Source organism: Electrophorus electricus, unplaced genomic scaffold (genome assembly GCF_041902795.1).
Source record: "Electrophorus electricus isolate QZ-2024a unplaced genomic scaffold, ASM4190279v1 Scaffold93, whole genome shotgun sequence".
Taxonomy (NCBI): Eukaryota; Metazoa; Chordata; class Actinopteri; order Gymnotiformes; family Gymnotidae; genus Electrophorus; species Electrophorus electricus.
In genome coordinates this window covers 85001-91938 of record NW_027658810.1, presented here as the reverse complement: position 1 = coordinate 91938, position 6938 = coordinate 85001, and the positions used below count along the sequence as shown (strand labels likewise).

Below are 6938 nucleotides of genomic sequence, written 5' to 3'. Positions count from 1 at the left end.
TACTTTGCTGGGCATGAATGTGTTTGAACTCTTGGGCCTGGAAGTCTATTTCTAGGCTTATATAAAGGGACAAACTTCTTGAAGTGTGCCCAGGCCCAGAGCTACTTTGCTGTGTATGACTGTGTGACCTCTTGGCCCTGGAATTCTGGTGGTAGTAGTAGTAGTAGTAGTATGATTTAAAGGTACAAAGTGAATGAAGTGTGCCCAGGCCCAGAGCAGGCCTGGGCAGCAGGGGGCGCTCCTGGCCATGCCCAGCGAGTTTCGTGCGAATCGGACCTGGTCCGGAAGAGATACGAAGGGAAAACTCATTACTCGTCGGGGTGGCACATCCAGGCTCTCGACCCTCCCAAAGCGTCCGACCAGGGTGCACCCTGCCGGGCATGGTTAGCCGCCAGCCCCCTTCCTGGAGGTCTGGTTGGCACGGGGTTTTGATTTATCGGTTTCATATCTCTGGGCTCCTTGGGAGCAGAAAGTCGGTTGAGGGCCCTTTGGAAAGAGCCGGGGCTGCCGTTTAACGCTGTCCAAGCGGCAGGCGAAGCGCACCCACCGTTTTTACGCTATGATTTTTTAAAACCGCCGGGGCGGCAAACACAGGGCCGGTCGGGTTTGAAGACGAATATCTCTTCGGCCCTTGGGAGGAGAGAAGCAGCGCGGGTCACCTTTGAACGCGCTCGCTGCCAGGAACGTCTGGCGTAAAAGTTTCGTGGGAATCGGACGTTCCTAGGCTGAGAAGCGAGCGCCCGCCCTCGGGCGGTCGGGGGGCCCCTTTCTCATTCCCCGTCTGGGCTAAAAATACGAGGTCGGACCCGATGGACTCGGGAGACTGGAGAGTACCAGGGAGACCCTGGAAGCAGGCGACCCGACCCACGCTTCGCTGTCTCCTCGGCCCTCGGGAGTAGAAGCGCGGGGACGGTGGCGTGGGCAGCAGGGGGCGCTCCTGGCCATGCCCAGCGAGTTTCGTGCGAATCGGACCTGGTCCGGAAGAGATACGAAGGGAAAACTCATTACTCGTCGGGGTGGCACATCCAGGCTCTCGACCCTCCCAAAGTGTCCGACCAGGGTGCACCCTGCCGGGCTAAGAGAACAGCCAGGTGAACCCTGGAGGTTCCGAACTCCAGACCCCTGGACCCGACGGCTCAGTCCGCCTCAGGTGCACTACAGAGGTCCTCGGGCTGTCCCTGAGTGCATTAAAACGGAAATCAGAATTACTCCCCCGGGTGGCACTTCCAGGCTCTCGACCCCTCCCAAAGTGTCCGACCAGGGTGCACCCTGCTGGGCATGGTTAGCCGCCAGCCCCCTTCCTGGAGGTCTGGTTGGCACGGGGTTTTGCAAATAGGTCCCGTCGGGTATATGGGAGAGCAAAGAGAATCAATGGGGTCCAAGCACTAAATTCATCCAGTGGCGTTCTCTGGAAGCCCAAGGGGAGTCCGAGGGGTGTTCGGCCGGCAAGGGGAGCTCTCCCTCGGACACATGATCAAACGCCTGTCCCCTACCGGAAAGTGGTGTGCTCTGGATGCCCCCCCCCCCCCCCATCCCCCGAGGGGGTGCTTATCCCGCGAGGGGAGCCCTCCTCGGGTTAAGTGAACCATCATGCCGATTCCCCTATGGAAGTGGGCACATCCAGGCACACAGTCTGCTTTGCTCTCCCCGACCCGAGTGCGTCTGTTGGGCTGAGTGTACGCCCAGGCAACTGGATCCAATGGCTCAGTCCGCCGCAGCGTGCTTCGACGATGGGTCGTACAGCCATGCCACCAGGGTGGGCGTGTTTGTAAATGTACCAGTGGATTCTCGTCGGCCTGCCACATCCATGGTATCGACCCACCAGGCCTGTCCGTCCAGGGTTGACCCTGGACGGGCACGGTCTGTGGTTTGGCCCTTGTCCTAGATGAAATCGGGCACGGGGTTTTCTGGCCAGGTACCATCGGGTTACTGGGAGAGCGGCTTCGGTCTCCAGGTGAGACCAATGGTGAAGCAGCACGAGGCAATGGAGAGCATGCAAAGCGATGGGGAAGCCATGCACGGCAATGGCCACGAAAAAAAAAAAAAAATCACCACGGAAGGAACGTGAAGAACAAGGAGGAGTGTAGTGACACTGCCCAAAGCTGCCCGGTGTTGCAGGGGTCTATTGGTGTGTTGCTTCCTTGTTTGGTAGAGTGGAGTACCAGACCCGCCAGGGGTAGGCAAACCATTCCCCCTACGGTAAGTGAGGAGCCAGCCATTTGACGAGCGGGTGTCCACGTGTACGGGTGCGAGCGCTATCCCCCCACACGGGGTTAGGCCACGGCCTTAGGTGGACGTCTGCCGACCAGCCCCGGCTGATCCAGAACTTCTGATGTGGAGAGCGGTTTTGACAGATCCTCCCTGGTTCTAGCGGGTCAAGCCTCTGATGGGGGGTGGGGGTTATTTGTAACCCATCCCAGAACTCTCTGGGGGAGACTCAGACGGCCAGTCTGTCTACTCAGTTGTCCTATACTGGTGTCTGTGGTTTGGGAGGAAGGGAGTGCCCTGCTTTGTTGGCCTCCTCTTCAAACCTACCTGGGCCCACGAATCACTCTTCTTGGTTACATCACGAAACGTAGGTTGAGCGAGGCTAGGGGGGAGGGAATTCGACGAGGTCTTTCCCTTGTCCCCCCACCAGCGGCCCACGAAAATCAAAACGGCGTGAAGAGAGGGAACGCCGAAAGCACCTGGAGTCGGCCGTCCGCACCTCCGGAGGAGGTGGACGGGGTACGGTGCGGGCATGACCGGATGGGACAGCTTTGCATCAAGGTGAGAGGTCGGCGTCCGAAGGCCAGAGGGCGGTGCGCGAGCACGTTTACACTGGCCGCGGAAGCTGTCCTGGGTAGCCCTGTATGGCGTCTGGACCTGACGGCGCACGCACTTACAACCCGCTGCTTCCTAGCCCCCGGAAGGGGAGGCGGATGTCACTCGTGGTTCATCCCAGACCACGGTGCAAACTACCTGGTTGATCCTGCCAGTAACATATGCTTGTCTCAAAGATTAAGCCATGCAGGTCTAAGTGCACACGGCCGGTACAGTGAAACTGCGAATGGCTCATTAAATCAGTTATGGTTCCTTTGATCGCTCCACACGTTACTCGGATAACTGTGGTAATTCTAGAGCTAATACATGCAAACGAGCGCTGACCCTTCGGGGGATGCGTGCATTTATCAGACCCAAAACCCATCCGGGGGGCTCGGGCCCCCCGGCCGCTTTGGTGACTCTAGATAACCTCGGGCCGATCGCGCGCCCTCCGCGGCGGCGACGTCTCATTCGAATGTCTGCCCTATCAACTTTCGATGGTACCATAGTCGGCTACCATGGTGACCACGGGTAACGGGGAATCAGGGTTCGATTCCGGAGAGGGAGCCTGAGAAACGGCTACCACATCCAAGGAAGGCAGCAGGCGCGCAAATTACCCATTCCCGACACGGGGAGGTAGTGACGAAAAATAACGATACAGGTCTCTTTCGAGGCCCTGTAATCGGAATGAGCGTATCCTAAACCCATGGGTGAGGACCCATTGGAGGGCAAGTCTGGTGCCAGCAGCCGCGGTAATTCCAGCTCCAATAGCGTATATTAAAGTTGCTGCAGTTAAAAAGCTCGTAGTTGGATGTCGGGAGTGGGCTGGCGGTCCGCCGCGAGGCGTGCCACCGCCTGTCTCAGACCCTGTCTCCCGGTGCCCCCCGGATGCCCTTGGCTGGGTGTCCGGACGGGGCTCGGAGCGTTTACTTTGAAAAAATTAGAGTGTTCAAAGCGGGCCCGCTTCTCGCCTGAATACCTGAGCTAGGAATAATGGAATAGGACTCCGGTTCTATTTTGTGGGTTTCCTGAACCAGGGCCATGATTAAGAGGGACGGCCGGGGGCATTCGTATTGCGCCGCTAGAGGTGAAATTCTTGGACCGGCGCAAGACGGACGAAAGCGAAAGCATTTGCCAAGAATGTTTTCATTAATCAAGAACGAAAGTCGGAGGTTCGAAGACGATCAGATACCGTCGTAGTTCCGACCGTAAACTATGCCGACCCGCGATCCGGCGGCGTTATTCCCATGACCCGCCGGGCAGCGTGAGGGAAACCACGAGTCTGTGGGTTCCGGGGGGAGTATGGTTGCAAAGCTGAAACTTAAAGGAATTGACGGAAGGGCACCACCAGGAGTGGAGCCTGCGGCTTAATTTGACTCAACACGGGAAACCTCACCCGGCCCGGACACGGAAAGGATTGACAGATTGATAGCTCTTTCTCGATTCTGTGGGTGGTGGTGCATGGCCGTTCTTAGTTGGTGGAGCGATTTGTCTGGTTAATTCCGATAACGAACGAGACTCCGGCATGCTAAATAGTTACGCGGCCCTCCGCGGTCGGCGTCAAACTTCTTAGAGGGACAAGTGGCGTTCAGCCACGCGAGATGGAGCAATAACAGGTCTGTGATGCCCTTAGATGTCCGGGGCTGCACGCGCGCCACAATGGTTGGATCAGCGTGTGCCTACCCTACACCGAGAGGTGCGGGTAATCCGCTGAACCCCATTCGTGATGGGGACTGGGGATTGCAATTATTCCCCATGAACGAGGAATTCCCAGTAAGCGCGGGTCATAAGCTCGCGTTGATTAAGTCCCTGCCCTTTGTACACACCGCCCGTCGCTACTACCGATCGGATGGTTTAGTGAGGTCCTCGGATCGGCCCCGCCGGGGCTCCTCGCGGGCCTTGGCGGAGCGCCGAGAAGTCGATCAAACTTGACTATCTAGAGGAAGTAAAAGTCGTAACAAGGTTTTCGTAGGTGAACCTGCGAAAGGATCATTAACGGGTAACGCTGTCCGGCGTGCCTCCTCTCCCGACCCCCTCGACTTCGCCGTCCCCCCGCGTCGGGGCCCAGGGTCGAAAGGGTCTTCGGGGTTGCTGTTACACGTGGTCGCTTGCAGGTCAGGCTGGACAGAAGGCATAAAGGAGGAGCCTAGTCCCTCCCACCCCTTCCTCGTCCTCCGCCTCTTCCTCCGCGTCGTCCTTCAGCACCCCCCCCCCGCAGGCCCCGGTATTCTCTGGGTTCCAGCGCGAGAGACGCGTCGTTCAAAAAACTCGGCGTCCCCGCTCGTCGGGCGAAGGCCGGTTTCCCCTCACCTTGCCGGCAGGAGAAGCGCCTGCGAGTCGAGCGGGTCGTACGGGTCCGTCCCGCGCCCTCCCTCTCGCTCGCACGGCCGCTGCCTCCGTCCACCGCGAGGGGTTTTCCTATTTTGTTGTCCTTGTCATTCATCCCCGTCCCCTTGCTCGCTGACGAGCGGACTTTCCGGGGGGGTTGCGAGCGCTGCTCCTCGTGGGGCAGGCCATGGCCCTTCCTGTGTTCGTCCGCCCACCGGCGTCCTGGGGCGTGGTGGTGGTGGGTGGCGCAGCCGGTTCCCCTGCTTCTCTCTCTCAGAAAGGAGTCTCAGGGGGACCCCCGGCAGGTACCTAGGGCTTGGCCCACGCTACGTGAGTTCCACCCCTTTCGAGGGGTCGGACGGGGCGGGCGCGGAGGGCCGCGGTTCAAAGACTGACTCGTCTGCCACGTGGGGCGTGTGGGCAAAGCGCAACCCCGCGCCCGTTTCAACACTCGCAGACGGGGGCGCCTGACCGGTTGGTGAAACCTTTTAAACCTGTCTTTGTAGTCGTGGTGAAAGACCTAAACTGAGCCTGAAATAAAAGAGTACAACTCTTAGCGGTGGATCACTTGGCTCGTGCGTCGATGAAGAACGCAGCCAGCTGCGAGAACTAATGTGAATTGCAGGACACATTGATCATCGACATTTCGAACGCACATTGCGGCCCCGGGTCCATCCCGGGGCTACGCCTGTCTGAGGGTCGCTATTCCTATCTGTCGGACCTGCCTTCTCAGGCGGGACCGCGGTTGGAGGTTCGTAGGTGGGGGGGTGCCCCCTGGCCTCCGTCTTCCTAAAAGCAGACGGTTCCCGGTCGCTGTCTCGGTGAGATCCGGTCGGTGGGTTCGCTGCGGTTGAGTGCCCGTTCTCCGTGCACAAGCTTCTCCTCCCCCGCTTCGGTTCGTTTCGGTTCGTTTCGGCTCCGCTCCTGGCCTGGCCAGGAACGTGGTCCCCTGCGCCCGAGAAAGAAGCGAGCGTGGCTGCCGGTGGGTTCTCTCCGCTTTGGCTGCCCACGTTTTCGCTTCTTTTCTCACCCCCTGCGCAGGCGGATCACGGAAAGGTGTCTGTTCTGTTCCGTTACGTGCGCGAGCGGAGGGAGGTTGTTGTTACATGCGTTCCCCCCCCCCCTCCCCCGGTGGGGGGGGTGGGGGGGGTCGGGGTTCGGGTGGCTCTGCCTCTGGCGTTTTCCTTACGGGCCGACCTGTCCGTGGCACGTCCGTGACGTCCCGACCTGTGTCCTCGTTAGCCCGGGTGAAAAGGGACTCGTCCCCTAACCCGGCGGTGTTCACGCTTCTGGGCAACCCTCCAGAGCGAACTCGGGAGCGACCTCAGATCAGACGAGACAACCCGCTGAATTTAAGCATATTACTAAGCGGAGGAAAAGAAACTAACAAGGATTCCCTCAGTAGCGGCGAGCGAAGAGGGAAGAGCCCAGCGCTGAATCCCCCGTCCGGGTGCGGGCGAGGGGAATTGTGGCGTATGGAAGTCTGTTTTCTTCCTGGCGCGGGCCGGGGGCCTGAGTCCTTCTGATGGAGGCTCAGCCCGTGGACGGTGTGAGGCCGGTAAATGGCCCCAGCCCCGCCAGGGTAGCGGTCTTCTCGGAGTCGGGTTGCTTGGGAATGCAGCCCAAAGTGGGTGGTAAACTCCATCTAAGGCTAAATACCGGCACGAGACCGATAGCGAACAAGTACCGTAAGGGAAAGTTGAAAAGAACTTTGAAGAGAGAGTTCAACAGGGCGTGAAACCGTTAAGAGGTAAACGGGTGGGGTCCGCACAGTCTGCCCGGGGGATTCAACCCGGCGGTGAGGCCGT

General features: G+C 59.3%; 3 non-coding genes across 3 annotated transcripts in view; all 3 read left to right on the top strand.

The window, feature by feature from the left end:
- The first annotated feature begins 2958 nt into the window (after nt 1-2958).
- Nucleotides 2959-4797, top strand: LOC145656823 (18S ribosomal RNA). Its single transcript, XR_014122417.1, has one exon. It is a non-coding gene; the product is annotated as an 18S ribosomal RNA (ribosomal RNA).
- Nucleotides 4798-5678: 881 nt separating this feature from the next.
- Nucleotides 5679-5832, top strand: LOC145656841 (5.8S ribosomal RNA). Its single transcript, XR_014122434.1, has one exon. It is a non-coding gene; the product is annotated as a 5.8S ribosomal RNA (ribosomal RNA).
- A 617-nt stretch (nt 5833-6449) lies between these two features.
- LOC145656793 (28S ribosomal RNA) overlaps nt 6450-6938 on the top strand; it is a 4149-nt gene continuing 3660 nt past the window's right edge. Inside the window, exon 1 of the ribosomal RNA XR_014122387.1 lies at nt 6450-6938. This exon is cut by the window's right edge and continues 3660 nt beyond it. This is a non-coding gene — a ribosomal RNA (28S ribosomal RNA).